Genomic DNA, 19028 nt, shown 5'->3' on the forward strand with positions numbered 1-19028 from the left:
TCATCTATCTTGGGTCAACCATCTGCAGCACAGGAACTTGTGAAGATGAGATAAGACACGGATCACGCTAGGGCGTTTAGCTATGAAGAATATCACCAAGATCTGGCAGAGCAGAGCAATAACCAATAGCACAAAGGTCCTGCTAGTTGAAACACTCGTGTTTTCTGTCCTTTTATGGTTGCGAAACATGGACACTCAAGCCGAGAGACAAGCAGCGCATTGATGCGTTTGAGCTTTGTTGCTGGCATAGGATGCTGTGCGTAAAATGGACCTGGGCTAGTCCGCTTGTGGTGTCCTTGCTTCGTCTGTCATCTGCTATTTTCCTTCCAAGGTAACAGAATTTTTTAACCTCTTCCACATGGTGGTCCTCAGTTTTGATATTAAATTTATCATTTCTGCTACTCCTCATTACTGTAGTCTTTATAACATTTACGGAATACTCCGTTGGAGTTAGGAGGGAAGAGATACACAAAAACTTAAATAGACAATACTGACGTTCCACAAACGTATTTATTTAACAGTTCGCTATGAACTGGATTTCTTCGGCGTCCTCAGACTTAACACTAAACAAGTAATCTACACGACATTGGAGTTCATAGATGTATAAAGATATTTTTTTCAAAGATATGTGACATTCTTCCATTATTCACAAGCAATACGACATTATTTAAGTGCAAGAAGCTCTGAACGAAATAAAATAGAAATGAATAAGCCAACTACTTGTACAAGCGAGTAATGGCACACACAATTACGTTACATGGACAAACTGGTGAATGTGATCAATATTCCGAAAAGAGGGGGAGAGGGGGGGGGTTGTGGATGGGGCAGGGGAGAAACAAGTCTATTGAGTGTGGGCGTGGAGTGTTATACCAAGTACATTATCTAATGGCGAGGAAAATTTTAACTAGCTGCTGCTACTTAGTAAGACTGAATTTTGGAATTAATAAACAACCAGTGAAAGAATCCTAACGTAGTCCTTAATGACCAAACACAGGTTTATGATTCATCGTTATTAATGTAGCTGCAGCCAGTTAATATTTTTCTCACCATTAGATAATATGATTGTTATAATTGTTCCACAGTCACATTTCCCACATAACATAGTAGTCTGAGCTGCCACTCACTTATACAACGTTTTGGGTTGTACGTTTCTAAGCTTATAATTTTCGAGGTTAAAATAAAGTTTATTTTTCAGAGCTTATTTGTGTATTTTATCACGCTTATGTTTTTCTTGTCGATATTGGTCTTGAAATCTACGTCTATATCTACATAAAAACTTTGCAATCCACCGTACACTCGGTGACGGATGGTATCCTGTACCACTACTAGCCATTTTCTTTCCTGTTCCACACGCAAATGCAAGGAAAAATGTCGTATATCTTTGTAAAATAATTCTTATACAGTCATGAACTCTCAATTATGTTCTGTTGACTGTTTGTTTGGTATTAAGTCACCTGAGGATATCCAAGAAATCGCAAAGCCAGTTCATAAAGAACTATAAAATAAATATTATTGTAGAACATCAGTACTGTGTTCAAGTTTTTAACGTTCCTCATTTCCCGGTCTACTCTAAATCCATACTCTATACTCATTAGACTGTTGATTCCATTCAAAACGTCCTGTTATTTGTCAATTTCTCTAAGGGTAAAAATGTCATCACTGAATCTAACCATAGACAGTCTTTCGAGATAAAATTTCATCCCACTCTTGAACGATATTTTATTTGCATCATTGTTTCTTTGATGTATATATAGAGCTCTAGGAGAGGAAGCCTGCAACCCTGTCCAGCCCTCTCAGTAATCCGAGGACATAATTCTTGTTAATGTTCACACTTGTTTCTTGAATATACTGTACAGTATACGTCTCTCCTTATTGTTTACTCCTACTTTCCTCAGAATTCCAAAAATCTTGCGTCATTTTGCACTGTAGAACGATTTTTGCAGGTCGACAATTGCTATGAAAGTGTCTTGACTTTTCTTCAGTCTTGCTTCCATCAGTAATCGTAAAGCGAGAACTGCCTTCCCGAAAGCCACACTTATCGTCATGTAACAGATTCTTGATTTTGTTTCCAATTCTTTTTTTGTTATTCTTGTCAGCAACTTGGATGCTTGAGTTGATTGTTCCGTAGATGTCTAATTGTTCTGCTCCTGCTGTATTTGCAGTACTGCATACGAATTTAAATAGTCACTTTGTTGCTACTTGCCCCAAGGATTTCAGAAATACCCAATGAAATTTATCTATCTCTTCTGCCTTATTAGTTCGCAAGTCTTCCAAATCTCTATTAAACCCTAAAATTTGGTTCCCTATGTCGTCCATATTTTCAACACGGACTTCCATTTCTTCCCCAATCACGTCATAAGACAAGTCCTAGCCCTCATAGAGGCTTTCAGTGTACTCTTCCCACCTATCTGCTTTCTCTTGTGTGCTTAGCAATGGTGTTTCCATTGCACTCTTAATGTTGGCACTCTTGATTTTAATTTCACCGACTCATCCATACAAAATCAGTCCTTTCGACAAACATTTATTTTTCGATTTCTTCATATTTTCTCTGCAACCATTTTGTCTTGGCTTCCTGCTTATTTGATTCCTAACTGACATTCGTCTGTGTTCCCAGACTGCCCTGAGCGTTTTTGCACTTCCATCTTCCGCCGATCAACTGAAGTATTTCCTCTGTCACCCAAGATTTCTTCGCAACTACCTTCCTTGTACCTACATTCGTCTGTCCAACTTCTGAGATTTCCCTTTCTGGACTTGTCCATTCTTCACAAACTGAGCTGCCTACTGTGGCAGCCATTACTGCAGGCAGCACTGATGGCTCTGTTTAATCTACTACCAAAAACACCTGCAGAATTATTGTAATGAAATTTCGCAACACCACCTGTTGTGAACTGCGCTTCACTAGTACATACTCGTAAAATATTAGATTCACACTGTGCATCTACATTACAACTTTGGACGACAAATGGGTCCAACTGCAGTCTGTGAATGTGGTCTCGGGATCTTAGGTCCTCGACATGCTACAAGTAGTATGGACCTAACAGTGATTCTTAAATTACCATCGAGACAAGAGGACGAAGCAAGTTTTTCTTCACCGCTAACCTTAGCACATTGGTTATAGAAGTTTTATCCATTAAATGTCGTACACACTCCTCCATCTCAGACGTGAAACCCGAGTGAAACCATCCACTGTTTATAATTTAGCGTGTTAGAGAAGCTGTCTTCCTCTGAGATTGGAAAACTTGGCCGAACCGCTTATCTAAAGCGTGAACATTTTTCAGCGTAGATGGTGAGGACTGGCATGCTACCTCCACTTGGTAATACGCGGCAGAACATCAAAACCGCCATACAACTTGCGGAGTAGTACGGTTGCCTTTGAAACAAGTGGTGGAAAACCGAAAAGGAAACGTACTGAACGAATCGCACGCACGAGCAGCACAAGATAATCACAAAAGTAAAGTCAATTGTATAAACAGGTAGGATTTCACGAGACATACGATAGCCGGGGTGGCAAGAAATACCTGAAAATATTTTGTCCATCCTGTTGACGAATCACCAAACCAACGACCGCACTCACATCCACAAAAAAAGTCTGTCAGTTCCTCCTCTGAACAACTGTTCAGGCCTCAGAAAGTATGTTCTTCCGAATCCCTGGTTTTGGACTTTTTCTTCTTGTTTTTATGAATACTATCACCTCTGAAAATATTTGACATGCTCTTTTACGATCCTGTACATAAGGAGAGGTATACAAAGAAGCAACAGATTTGCGTGGGAACTGGAAAAAATTCTGGTACGACATAAATTCGCAAAGCGGTCTGAGGCATCTATCCAGACACACAACGAACAGTCGGTACTAGAAGGTAGCAAAAGGAAAGCCTATATTTTAAATTTCACGTTTAAGAAAGCAAGAGATTTGGGTGGGAACTGGAAAAAATTCTGGTACGACATAAATTCGCAAAGCGGTCTCAGGCATCTATCCAGACACACAACGAACAGTCGGTACTAGAAGGTAGCAAAAGGAAAGCCTATATTTTAAATTTCACGTTTAAGAAAGCAAGAGATTTGGGTGGGAACTGGAAAAAATTCTGGTACGACATAAATTCGCAAAGCGGTCTGAGGCATCTATCCAGACACACAACGAACAGTCGGTACTAGAAGGTAGCCAAAGGAAAGCCTCTATTTTAAATTTCACGTTTAAGAAACGCTCATGCACGAGAATCTTACAAAAGTACCAATTCTCGACCACTGCATAGACCCCCGCATGGGCGACATAGCAATAGGCATCCCTGGCGCAGAGAAACCACTGAAAAGTTGAAAACAAGTAAGCCGCCATGTTTGGATGAAATCCAAGTTCGGTTTTACAAAGAGTACTCTACAGCACTTCACATAGTTTGCGTTTGTCGCGAATATCTCACCCAGCTCAAAGTCCCAGGCGACTGGAGAAAAGTGTAGGTGACTGCTGCATATAAGAAGGTTAAAAGAACGGAACCGCAAAATTACAGACCAATACCGTTGACATCGTGTTGCTGCCAAATTTTTGACCATATTCTGAGTTCGAATACAAGAATTTTCAATGACCCCGAAAAAAACACAGTCCACGAATCAGCACGGTTTTCGAAAGCATCGCTCTTGCGAAAGTCAGCTTGCCCTTTCTCACATGATATACTTCAATCTATGGATGAAGCCTTATAGGCAGAATCTATATTTCTACTTTCCAGAAAAGCATTTGACACGGTGTCCAGCTGCAGACAATTAACGAACGTTCGAGCATATGGAATAGGTTCCCAGATATGTGGGTGGCTCGAAGACGTCTTAAGTAATAGAACCCGCTATGTTGTCCTCGTCAGTGAGTATTCATCAGAGACATGGGTACCGTCAGAAGCGCCCCAGTGGAGTGTGATAGAACCGCTATTATTTTCTTTATACATAAATGATTTGGCCGTCAGGGAGAACAGCATGCGACGATTGCTACTGATGATGCTGTGGTGTACGAGGAGGTGTCATTTTTGAGTGGCTGTAGGAGGATACAAGATGACTTAGAAAAAATTTCTGGCTCGTGTGATGTCATGGCAGTTAGCTCTAAATGCAGAAAAATATAAGTTAATGCAGATAAATACGAAAACAAACCCGTCAGAATACAGGATTAGTAGTGTTCTGCTTGGCACAGTCACATCGTTTCAATATGTTGGCGCAACTCTGAAAAGCGATGTGAAGTGAAACGAGCATGAGAGGATTGCAGTTGTGAGGGTGAATGGTCGACCTCGCTTGACTGGGAGAGTTTCTGGAAGGTGGGATTCATCTGCAAAGGATAATAACATATATGAAGCTAGTGCGACCTATTCTTAAGTACTGCTGGACTATTTGGGTTCCGAATCAGGTAGGCATTAAATAAGACATTGAAGCAATTCAGACGTGCTGCCATATTTGTTACCAGTGCGTTGGAACAACACACAAGTATTACGGAGATGATTCTGGAACAAAAATGGGAATCCCTGGAGGGAAGACGACTTTCTTTTAGAGAAACACTATTAATAAATTTAAAAAACTAGTATTTAAAGTTGAAAGCAGAACGAGTCTACTGTCGCAAACATACGTTTAGCGTACTGACCACGATGATAAGATATGAGTAATTTGGACTCACACGAAGGACTATAGGCAGTCTTTTCTCCCTCTTTTCATTTGCGAGTGGGACAGGACAGGAAATGAATAGGAGTGGCTTACGGAGTATGTATTTAAATGTAGATGAAGCCAGAATTCAGAAAATTGTATATCAAATCAGCCAATTTAAAAAAATTTAGAGCACTCGCATATCTATGAACTACCGTCAACGAACTTTGTTAGGATTTTCAAAGAAGTTCACTTTAACACAGCACAAGTACCATCAGTACAGGGGAAGTTTGTTGGGCTGCCTGTCTTAAGGTGCATGAAATATTTGCTGGGCGAGGTTCGCTTTGCGCGATGTGTACATAGCAACGAATGATGTAAATATTAGTGTCTACGAAATGCACAGGTCACAGGTATTGAATGTGATTGACCCGAATGCGCCGTGTCAGGGAAGAGCAAGTGCGAGCTGCTGCACTTGTCCCAAACAAATGTTGGATTCAGTCCGAAAGATCAAAAAATGGCACTGAGCACTATGGGACTTAACATCCATGGTCATCAGTCCCCTAGAACTTAGAACTACTTAAACCTAACTAACCTAAGGACGTCACACAACACCCAGTCATCACGAAGCAGAGAAAATCCCTAACCCCGCCGGGAATCGAACCGGGGAACCCGGGCGTGGGAAGCGAGAACGCTACCGCACGACCACGAGTTGCGGCCTCCGAAAGATAGACGTAGGCACTATGAGCCTGAAAATATTTTGTAATTGTCGAATTTCCGCCACTACAGGTGCCCTGACAGATTGAGTGCTGTTGTAGAACAAAATCATCACTTGTTGGTTCGCCGTAGGTAACAATATAATGTCTGAGTATGAAGTCACTAATTATTCATGTTTGTTAAGACATGCTTATGAATGAGAATCAACATTTCGGCCGACCTGCGTATTGACAGTGATGGTGTAATAATTTCATTGCATACTGTAACTCATTTCTGTAGACGATCGAAGTCACAGTGCTTCCAGGCTACAATGAATCCCGTATTCTATAGGTGTAGATACGTATCCCTTATCATGATGTAGACACTGATGCACATGGAAACACATATGCTTTTTTTACGTCAATCTAAAGAAATACTACCAAACACAAACACACTGTCTCGATCAGAAATATCCCTTCAAGTGATTTATGTTGCATGATGTTAATTTTTAAACTGTTTTCAAATAAATTATAGTGTGTTAACATAAGCCAACGGCCTTGCCGCAATGGATACACCGGTTCCCATCAGATCACCGAAGTTAAGCGCTGTCGGGCGGAGCCAGCTCTTGGATGGGTGACCATCCGGGCCGCCATGCGCTGTTGCCATTTTTCGGAGTGCACTCAGCATCGTGATGCTAATTGAGGAGCTACTCGACCGAATTGTAGCGGCTCCGGTTAAAGAAAACCATCATGACGACCCGGAGAGCGGTGTGCTGGCAACACGCCCCTCCTATCCGCATCCTCAACTGAGGATGACACGGCGGTCGGATGGTACCGATGGGCCACTTGTGGCCTGAAGACGGAGTGCTGCTGCTGCTGCTGTGTTAACATAGGCGCTCCATTGTGCGTGTTAGTGAATCAAAGCAGAATTGTTACGAGAGATTTGTTGATGAAGTGCGAAACGAGAAGGGGACGAAACGAGATAACTTACAATTCTGTTTCAATGAATCCAGTGCAGAACGTAAAAATCACCTTGACTCTAGAGGCTTCTGGAGAGCTGACTTTCATTTGAGTTTGATATTTCAATATATCCGTTAACGTGCGTTTAACGAACAATTAACTTTGATGTAATACCAACGACACTTCCTGTGCAATCGACGTAACAAAATTTCAAGTGGAACATGAAAAGATATCTTCCTCAGACGGCTTGTAACACGATCGAAGGTCAGTCCTTCATAAAGTGGCACAATTTTCAGTAATCGTTTATGTGCACTAAAATTGTTTTGTATGTTAGAAACGTGATTATTCATATTGAGTGTACTCGTCAATGAACCTTCACAGTTTCGAAAAACTCTTGAAATTTTCTAAACACAGCTTGCAATGCTAAGGCACGCCGATCACGGTCAGTAATTGACACGATCAGTAATTGACAAGATCACACGTGGTAATATCAGATTCCCTATAGGTTTGGTGGTGTCTTCCATATTTTCATCTCTTGTACTAAACTTCTCGTCTGTATGTAATTACAACTGCCAACGACCTCTGCAGCGTGTGTCGCATGTTCAGCTCCTTCTCTCGTCTGCTCCATTGGCTGCCCGGTTAACTATCTCTCGATGCCATAACAGATATCACACTAACATCATCTCCATTCTTCTGATTAGTGTCCTTCATTTATATCTAGATCTATACTCCTCAAGCCTCGTCAAGGTGTGTGGAGACGAGTATTTATTATACTGCGGTCGCCTCTCCATGTTTCTGTTCCAGCCGCGAACGATACTCACGAAGAACCATTATTAGCAAATCTACCTATAACGTCGAATCACTGCAAATTGACCTTGACTGTCTTTTGCAAGATATGTGTAGGAGGACGCAGCACATTGGTAAACAACACCGTGGTGCCCAACGCCGCTCTTCCACTACTCGCCACTCACCTGGGATGAGCATTTCTGTGATACTCCCACGAATACTAAACGAAGCAGGGACGAAACACGTTGCTCATCTTTGGATGTACTCTGTTTCATGCATTAGTTATATCTCGTAATGGCTGCAGACTGACGAAAAACACACGCGTGTCGGTAGAACGAGAGTTTACTACGTCCTTCGAAGGTAGACTCTGCGGATTCTCAAAATACATCTCAGACCTTTCCCTACACTGGGGTTATTTTTTTGTGATCGTTCCACTGTAATTATGATCGTGCGTCTACTCGCAGATACAATGCCGAACCAAAACATTATGACCACCTCCTTAATAGCTTATGGGGCCATCTTTGAAACGCAATACATCACTGATTCTGCCTATCATGTGTTCTACAATTCGTTGGTAGGCTTGTGGTGGTATGCGGAATTGGATGTCTACGCACAGGCCATGTAAATCGGGAAATAATGGGCCGATGGTTTGTGGACGCAGTGATGACTCCTTATAGCGATCCAGATGGGTTCCATCGGATTCACATTGGGAAAACCCGACGGCCAAGACATCGATGGTAAGTTCACTATTCCGCTCCTCAAACCACTGTAGCACGATTCTGGCTGTGACACACTGACAATTATACTATTGAAAGATGACATCATCATCGGTGAAAACATCAAGTATGAAGGGATGCAGATGGTTCACAGCTAAAATGATGTCTTCGATTGCTACCACACGTCCCACACAAGCGCAGGAAACTGTTTTCCATACAATAATAGTTTTCCATACAATAACAGTTTGCTCCTAAACACTTGTGCATGCACCAGTATTGTGCTCTATCAGCAGAAATGCCACAGATCACCATCTAGTCTGTTTTACAGAGCAGACAAGCCTCCGAACCCCACGTTCTGAGAAGAATCCTGGACTTCTAACCACTTAGCGCATATTGGTAGTTTCACTGTACTTCTACGTTTTTCCGTAGATGCTCACGACAGTAGCACAGGGACATTCGACCAGCTTCGCTTCTTGAACAAGTTAGGTTGGTTTTCTGTCCCACATAACGTATTTCCATGTATGTCATTCTGGCGTTCGTGTGACTATCGAAAGAAGTAGCAGCATTTAGATCTCTCCCACCGAAATAATTATTGTAAAAGAAATTTATTATTTCGGTCTTTTCTGTCATTCTACAAATCGATGTCGTTGTGCTCATAAATTGTCTTGACAGATGTATTTTATCCGTTTATTGATTTAACGAAAGTCCACCACTTCTTAGGATTTACTGTCAGACTGTTACGTAGAATTTTATTTTCGAATTTATTGAACGCAATGGGCATGGCCGCCCTTGCCATAATTTTGGTTTCGTTCAGTTTCTGCTTGTCTACAACGAAGCTTCTGAACCAATATTCTAACACCGCTGTCGAACTACGTCGGTCTTTCGTATTCCTCATGACTTTGCTTGGTACATACATGTCCAAGTAGTAACGGTAGTATTGAACTTTGTCACCCTTATTAAGGAAAAATTTTAACCTACATTTCTCAATAATCCCACTGACAGCTGTATTCAATGATGATATAACGGGCTAATGGTTACTCATTCTCTTTTCCATGCAAACTAAGTTTGGACCAGTTTGTAACAAGGAGACCTAAGGTATTACCGTGACGAATCGGTTCTCTGATTAACTGCTCAAGGTAATTTTCGGATAAGGCGTTTCGCACGGTTCCCTATGTCTACCGTCTGTCCAAATACACTTACAAACAAAATTATTCTATTGGAATGGAAATCGGTAGATGTGATGTACATGTGCAGACAAATAAATCATTACAATTTCGGAAAAACACGCTGATTAGTTCAACAGAAAAAACTTCACAAATTGAGAAGTCACGAACGCGTTGGTCCATCCCTGACACTTATGCAAGCATTTATCTGGGTTGGCATTGATTGATAGAACTGTTGGATGTCCTCCTGACGGATACCATGCCAAGTTGTGTCCAACTGGCAGGTTAGATCGTCAAAATCCATGAGACCAGAGGTGTACCAATGTGTCTCTGACTTGCTCAATTTGTGAAGTTTTTTCTGTTGAACAAATCATCCAATTTCTCTAAAACTACAGTCATATGTTTTACCCTGAATGGGGAACAACTGTAACTTCGTTTATGGCCTGAAACTTCTGGATGATCAACGTGTGACATTACGTTGTCATTATAGAGGAACCAGTCCACCTTAAGCCCCTTTTCTACGTTTATATCAGTACTCCGCAAGTCAGCTGACGGCGTGTGGTTGAGGGTACCTCAGGTACCACTAACTGATTCCCACTTTCCTGCCCCACTCGCGAAAAGCACATGGGAAGAATAATTATCGGTAAACCTGTGTATTAGGTCTAATTTATCGAATTTTCTCGTCGTGATCATTACGAGAGACGTATGTGGGAGGAAGAAATATGTTGTCCGACACTTCCCGGAAACTTCTATCTCGCAAATTAAACAGTTAATCTCTCCTTGGTGTGCAACGCCTCTCCTGTAGCGTCTGCCACTGGAGTATGTTGCACGTCTATGTAACTCTTTCGCGCCGATTAAACGATCCCGTGACGAAATGAGCCGCTTTTAGTTGTATCATCTCTATCTAGTATGTCAGTACTACTTGTAAAGCCGGCCAGTGTGGCCGAGCGGTTCTAGGCACTTCAGTTTGGAACTGCGCGACCGCTACGGTCGAAGGTTCGAATCCTGCCTCGGGCATGGATGTGTGTGATGTCCTTAGGTTGAATAGGTTTAAGTAGTTCTAAGTTCTAGGGGACTGATGACCTCAGATGTTAAGTCCCATAGTGCTCAGAGCCATTTGAACCATTTTTTGAACTACTTGTAAAGATCCCAGATTGATGAACAGTACTCAAAAATCGGTAGGAAAAGCAACTTGTAAGCCACTTTTCTCGTATATGAGTTACCTTTGCTTAAAATTCTTCCTAATAATTGCAGTCTCGTATCTAACTTTCCTATTATTTTATTGTTACCATTCCACTTATCGTCGCTGCGGCTATTTTACGGTTGCTACTGTCTCCAGAAATTTCTCATCGATAGTATAGTTGTACACCAGTGGATTTCTTTTCCTATGTATGAGCAATATGTTATGTACGTTCAGGGTCAGCCACCAAGCCCTCCACCATTCATCTATCCTCAGCAGGTACGCAAATCAGTACCGTCTTCTGGGGTTGCTACTTCCTTCTATGTAAGGGCTTCATCTTTAAACAGTCTAAAAGACATTCCGACACTTTGTACCCGATCATTTGTATACATTGTGAACAGTAACGATCCAATCACATTTCCAAAGGTACTCCGCAAATTACCTTTCGCATCTGTCTATTTCTTTCCATTAAGAGCGACGCGTTGAGTTGCTTCTGCAAGAAAATCTTGAATTCAGTCGCAAATCTGGTCCGGTAATTGGTAAGGTCGTATTTTTGTCACTAAATGGTAGGGTGGGCCAGTGAAAAATGGCTTCATTAACTCAAAGAACAGAGCGAGATGAGTTTCGCAAGGTCTGTGTTGGCGGAATCCAAGTATAATTTTATCCAGGCGGCTTTAGTTTTCCAAAAACGTAATAATTCTTGAGCGTAGAGCATATTCCATAATTCTGCAACACATCGGCGACAGCGATGTAGATTAAGAGTTATGTACTCCTATCCCACGGCCCTTCGTGGAAGCTTTAATGACCCACGCTTTTCTGCAGTCGCTAGGTACCCTTCATTATCGAGCAAACTATGAGAAGCTGCTGCTAGAAGAGCAGAAAGTTCTTCCGCATAATCTTTGTAGAATCGTACATGATCTCATGTGGTCGTGATGCCTTTCCACTACTATGTTCAAATGGTTCAAATGGCTCTGAGCAGAATGGGACTCAACATCTGAGGTCGTAAGCCCCCTAGAACTTAGAACTACTTAAACCTAACTAACCTAGGGACATCATACAGATCCATTCCCGAGGCATTACTAAGTGATTGTAGTTGCTTTTCGAGATCTTTACTTCTTACGTTCTCATTCAGCCACTTAGGAAGATAACGGCAGAACACTGCACTGACGGACTGACAAGCAGGAGCGGTGTCATTACGGCTATTTCTTCCCTGTAGAAGATACATATAAGCATGAATTTCACATTACTCTTCACTTGCTGGATTTTATGCACGGGTTGACTGTGGGATCTTCCATTATGACGTCTGTGGCTTGGTTCGTGATCAGTTCCTTAAGCCCAGCTTTCATCTTCAGTAATAATCTTAGAAAGTAAGTCTGGCTAACACTCAAGACTTTCTTGACATTCTCTGCAGACTTTAGAGTTCATGTCACAAACTTGGCCGCAATCCATGGGCCAGTTCATAGTATAAAATACCCTGACAGGTGCCATAAGGCAGCCCCGCGATATTGCTTACGACTTGAATCATCTTCCTGCGATCTTCCAGCACCGTATTCCGAACAGTAGCGACGTTTTCGAGGGTAATGCCAGTTTACGACCATCCTGAACAGGACCATCGTCAAACGATGTTCTGTCACCTTTAAGATCTTTAAGGAAATCCTAGGTTTGACTGTGACCTAAGGCGTCTTCCCGAAATACTTGCTTCAACATGTTATTTGTTTATGAAGCGGTTGTTTTGAGTGTGATATTAAGTGGTATGTACACACGTTGCTCCCGCACTGCCACCGTCGAATTCGCAAAACACCCAACAAATGGCACAGGAGAACTGCGCGTAAATACGAAACGGAAACACCTATTACGAAGCTGCTTGAAGCACTCATTCACAAAGGATATATGACGTAGCACCTGGCGGTGTTTTGTCATATAAATAGACTTCACGACCTAAGCGCACGTAGAACTTTTGGGTAGCATGTCGTAGTTCTAATACACACATCAGAAAACGTATTGTATCAGCCCGGTTCCCAGAAATCCTGAAGATAGAGGTTGACTGTGGATACTGTATCACAGACACAGTCCATTTGACTAATCAGAGATGTCACTAAACCCACCCAAATATGTAAGCAACCATGAATGATGTGCGCCTATTAGATGGAGGAGGTCCGACAGCCGATCAGTTCCAGTCATTCCACCAGGAAGGAGGTTCACGGCTCGTGTTGTCTGTAGTTTAACCTTGCTTAGACGGTCAATACCGCGGTTCGATCGCGCCCGTATTGTTACTTTGTGCCAGGAAAGGCTCTCAACAAGGGAAGTGTCCTTCTCGCAATGAACCAAAGTGATGTTGTTAGGACATGGGGGAGATACAGACAGACAGTAAATGTCGATGACATGTCTCGCTCGGGCCGCCCAAGAGCTGCTGCTGCAGTGGATGACCGCTACCTACGGATTATGGCTCGGAGGAACCCTGACAGCAACGCCATCATGTTAAGTTATGCTTTTCGTGCAGCCACAGGACATCGTGTTCGACACAAACAGTACGCAATAGGCTGCATGATGTGCAACTTCACTCCTGACATCCATGGCGAGGTCCATCTTTGCAACTACGACACCATGCAGCGCGGTACAGACGGACCCAACAACATGCCAAATGGATCGCTCAGTATTGGCATCACGTTCTCTTCACCGATGAGAGTTGCATATGCCTTCAATCAGACAATCGTCCTAGACGTGTTTGAAGGCTACCCGGTCAGGTTTAACGTCTTAGACACACTGTCCAGCGAGTGCAGTAAGGTGGAGGTTCCCTGCAATTTTGGGGTGGCATTGTGTGGGGCCGACATATGCCGCTGGTGTTCATGAAAGGCGCCGTAACGGCTGTACGATACATGAATGCCATCCTCCGACCGATAGCGCAACCATATCGGCATCATATTGGCGAGGCATTCGTCTTCATGCACGAAAATTCGCGCCCCATCGTGCACATCTTATGAATGACTTCCTTTAGGAAAACGGCATCGCTCGACTAGAGTGGCCAGCATGTTCTCCAGACATGAACCCTATCGAACATGCCTGGGATGGATTGAAAAGGATTATTTATGGACGACGTGACCCACCAACCACTCTGAGGGATCTACGCCGTATCGCCGTTGAGGAGTGGGACAATATGGACCAAAAGTGCCTTGATGAACTTGTCGATAGTATGCCATGACGAATGCAGGCATGCATCACTGCAAGAGGACGTGCTACTGGCTGTTAAAGGTACCGGTGTGTACAGCAATCTGGACCACCACATCTGAAGGTCTCGCTGTATGGTGGTACAACATGCAATGTATGGTTCTCATGAACAAAAGAAAAGGTGGAAGTGATGTTTGTGTTCATCTCTATTCCAGTTTTCTGTACAGGTTCCTGAACTCTGTTAACCGAGGTGATGTAAAACTCTTTTTGATGTGTTTATATTAACATTGATTGCAGTGAGTACGATAGAAGAAGTTTTCTCCATTGTTTTTTAATAAATTTCGATTTTCAATAGTCTGTTGTAAGGTATGTTATACATATCATTTCTCTTACCTCACTTAAAAATAGAGTAATACTTCTGTGTAATAACAGTACCCAAACAGTGTGTTTTGGCTTTGTGTTCTTAGAGATAGTTGGGTACAAAGAAGCCTAGAAAAGGTGTCCATATGTCCTAGCAACAGAAGTGGGACCGTATTGTGATTGAAAACTAGATTCATTCTGCAGCACCAAAGAAATTGTATGTTCCACAGAATACTGTGGAAAGAAAAGTTCTAGGAAAAATTAAGATGCAGTAGGTGGTAAAACGATTATGGGTAGCTTATGGAGTGTGTTCAATAAAGAAAAAGAACGAGAGACAAAGAACAACAAGGTGTTCGAACTTAAAGGAAAACACCATGCCGGTGACCTTACTTCAGCCAAAATTGTATGTCTACTTTCGGAGAATATTTGTCTGCACTGACCTCTTTATCGCATTTGGTTCAGAAATGTGATCACTATAAGATGCATATACATGCTATTCATTCCCCCTTTTTTTAAATTTCGATATTTAGCTCATGATACGTAGATTCAAAATACACAGAGTGATCCAGCTACCCCTAACTACAGGTTTTATGCAACCCGTAACTCCTTCAAAAACGACAGTGACATTTTTCATATTCTCTCGCTCACTATGAGCGTACTATTAGTACGGGATATTGTTGTAGGACATTTAATGTAGTTCAGTTTTGTACTGGGAGAGGTCTTCACTGGAGACCATAGTTTTTGCTTCAATCGAGACAAACGCTTTTGCAGCGCACATTTGTACGTTTTTCTTGACTAATCCAAAAACATAGGCGTCTGGTGAAAACGTATAGCAGTAAAAAATTTAACTACATTAAATTTCCTAGAGGAGGGTCCTGTTCCTTTTCTCTGTAGGACTAACAGTTTGCGCATAGCAAGTGACGAAGTGCTAGAATTTGAGCGTTGATTTGAAGGCGTTGGGGTCTGTGTATAACCTATTGCTAGGGGCAGCTCAGTCACCCTATACAATCAACTAGTTCCTATGACTAACCATGGTTCTCGGGAAGTTCGTTTTCAGAGCTGGGGGCTCGGCCAGAGCTTCGACATGGGCAGTCAGTGACACAGTGCTGCTGGAGAGAGACCAAGGAAAGCAGTTTTGCAGCAAGCCGAGTCCAAGACCTTCACTGAGTCTACACGTTCATCGACACTGGACGGACACAGTCTGCACCTTTGATGTTGGTGTGTGATGAACATGATGGTATGGTTTCTGTTTCCTCTGGTCGCACAGCACTTTGCAGGAATGCCAGAGACAGCGTCAGCACACTGCAAGGAGCACAATCAAACTAATTTTGAGTTAAGGTCGGTATCCAAGTGCTGTTGTGTTCATGCTGAGACACGGTATTGTATGCAAGGTCCGATTAAGTGAAATTCACTGTAGTTCAGTTTGACCAGAATTTATGAGTGTTGATGTACGGCTTGTTGAGGCTATTGCACAAAGCATTGTGGTACGTGTATTCCACTCTGGGAGTGCTGAAGTAAATGCTCTGCCATGAAGCAAGTTGATTCAGATCAGTGTGCACTGTTGGTATGATTGTGCAAAAGTTAGATGTAATTTCAAAACTTGTTATATTCTGGAACTGCTCCGAAGTAGGTCGCTTTTTTGTTGATTCGGCATTGAACTTGTTAGCAAACATGTGTTTCGGTCATGTATATTGTGAACCGGTATGTTCTCATATGCAAATCAATTCCTCCTATGTTTAACTGGTGTTATCAGACATAAGCATGGGTTGTTGAGTAGTGTGTTGGAATTTGGTGCTTTGATTATTTGGGATAGCTAGTAGTAGCCGGGTAAGAATTGGCTAGTGGAGACTGCAATCGGTTTTCTGTTATTGATAAGTGAATGCTGTATTTTCTAGTACAGTAAGTAACTATTATCGGAACTATTAAATGCCCAAAGCCATTTATTGTAGAGTGCTACGTCGTTATTTGGGTTACCCGTGTGGGGCTAGATTGAAATGTTTCATATACTCTTATTATTTCAAGAACACATCCTGTGTTATTGATGTCCTTTACAACTTTATGTTGGCCACAAAAAATCTTTGGTTTTACAACAGTGTTTCATACCTTTACTCAGTTTACACATGTTCATAGGGAGCGATATGTTATTGGTAAATAGGAAAATCTTCCATGTTATGGAGTAAAGTCATGCGCCGTCGCACCAGTCGGGAACGATACAAAAGATATGTCTGTGAGAAGACGTCAGTCAGTAGCACGCTGACCGACCCATCTCCAGGACGACAACGTGACAGCAGCGGTCCCTAGGTGAAGAGGACGTAAGCGCCGCGCCAGACTGGCGGGATTTAACATTCTACGGACAAGATTACTTGGTATTTTTAATTATTAAATATTAAGCAACATAAAAATACCAAACGATCTTGTCTGCAGGAAACTTTCCTGTGTTTCCTGTCTCACTAAATTGGTCTGTGCTTGGAAAATAGAATAGTAAAAATATTGAGCCCTGCGTCTGCACAGCCACCAGCCGGTAGCTCACTCTACCTAATCACACGCTACAACATTAGTACATTTTCTCTCCTAAAATTTTCTTCCACTTTCGGCATTGATTCTTCGACATACGTGCTGAACAGCACCGACGGTAAGGTACAGTCTTCCTTCATATTCTACTCCCTCTTGGAAGATGTGTACGACCGCTGTGGCCTAGCGGTCCAAGCGCTTCCGGCCGGAACCGCTCTGCTGCTACGGTCGCAGGTTCGAATGCTGCCTCGGGCATGGATGTTTGTGATGTCCTTAGGTTAGTTGGGTTTAAGCAGTTCCAAGTCTAGGGGACTGATGACCTCAGATGTCAAGTCCCATAGTGGTTTGACCCATTTTTTGAAGATTCATAGCAACAGAAAAATATACGTATAACAGTACCGCTAAATGCACAACAGTCGACTGTTTTTGTGCTTATAGTGAAGCGTTTGGCCTAATAAATATCACAATTAGTATGGTTTTTCCTAATATATGTTCGTTAGGCTTGCTTCAAACTCAAAAACTTAAATGGTTAATATAACATTCATCATCCTCATAGATGTTCTTTACGTAGGTCCATCGCCACGACCATCTTCATTATCAGTGATCTGATATGAACTGCTGGGTAAATAAATCCTGTAGACTTTTCTATACAACTTGCTTTTCAGCTGTATTTTGATGGCTACGTTTGCTTAGTTCTTGATATTCCATCGTGCTCTATTATACATGAACGAAGATCCTCTGGCTCTGTGGACTTGTATAGTCGTATATGAATTCGAAATTTCATCACGGTTCTGCAACGTAGGTTAGATATTAAGTATGAGGTCTGACACTGTCATAAAGGTTACCTGACGTACCAGCCCTAAAAAATGTTCTTCCCGAGAGACGCACAAATATAATTTGTAGCTTCAGCTCGTTTTGTATTAAAATGGAACTGACACAAAAGTAGGTCTGGCCATTACTGTGTATAGCATTTTCAGACGGTTTCTGCAGGAAGTTGGACCATAGCTTTGGCGAATATGTAGGCGACGGATACTGAACCGCATTGCTCACTGCCGCTACAGGCGGTATAGGTCAGGGGTGACCAAGAGTTTCAAGCTCCAGATTGAAGGTCTGCATGGAGAGGGTGATGGAGAGAAGATTGACAAGTTGTTTTTTGGAGAGGAGACTGACAAGTTGTTGTTTACTGACTGAGACCGACGACGTGTGGCAGCTGATAATTTGTGTCCAATGGGGTGTGAGAAGATACGACAGACATTGTGACAATATTGAATAGCTTATTCTTCTTATGGCACAGAGATGCCGTAACTAGCGGTTTGAAAAAACGAGAACTAAATGAAAAGAGAAGGAATGATTTTTTGTGGTAAGACACTGGCAGAGAAATATAAACCACATACCTGAAATATTGGAACATGAAACTCTTTTAATCACGCCAACTGTATCATATGTGGGAGAGAATAAACCAGTGTTGATCAAGAAAGCAGCTGAGTAATAGAATCAAGAGGCACAAGAACGAATACAAGATCAAAAGATTTTTAGTCCTAGAATTGAAACCTGTTGATTCGCCTTTCAAATTACCCATTTACTGTTACGCGAGTTGTGGAGCTCAGGACAACACAGGTCCTCTCAGAAGGTCTTTGCCTTGAGATGACTTATGTTTTAGGGGCAATACTTTCCTAAAATGACATAAGGTAGCCGTTTGCTTCTGTGCCACAACAATCACAGATTGTGCTGGTGCCCCTGTGTCTCACATCGTATAGTGAAGTTATTGATGAACGTCATTTACGAAGGAAATGGAAGTTTACTCAATTAAATGCCTTTATACGACGAACAGTTGGACAAAGTTTGGTTATTATCGGACTGGTGGTTTATCGTGAAACACTCTCCATTTCTG

At 42.1% G+C, this 19028-nt stretch overlaps 1 pseudogene; it reads left to right on the top strand.

Annotated features, from left to right (window-relative positions):
- The first annotated feature begins 6844 nt into the window (after nucleotides 1-6844).
- LOC126253837 (5S ribosomal RNA) lies at nucleotides 6845-6962 on the top strand (annotated as a pseudogene).
- Nucleotides 6963-19028: the final 12066 nt, after the last annotated feature.

Source organism: Schistocerca nitens, chromosome 4 (assembly GCF_023898315.1).
Source record: "Schistocerca nitens isolate TAMUIC-IGC-003100 chromosome 4, iqSchNite1.1, whole genome shotgun sequence".
NCBI lineage: Eukaryota > Metazoa > Arthropoda > Insecta > Orthoptera > Acrididae > Schistocerca > Schistocerca nitens.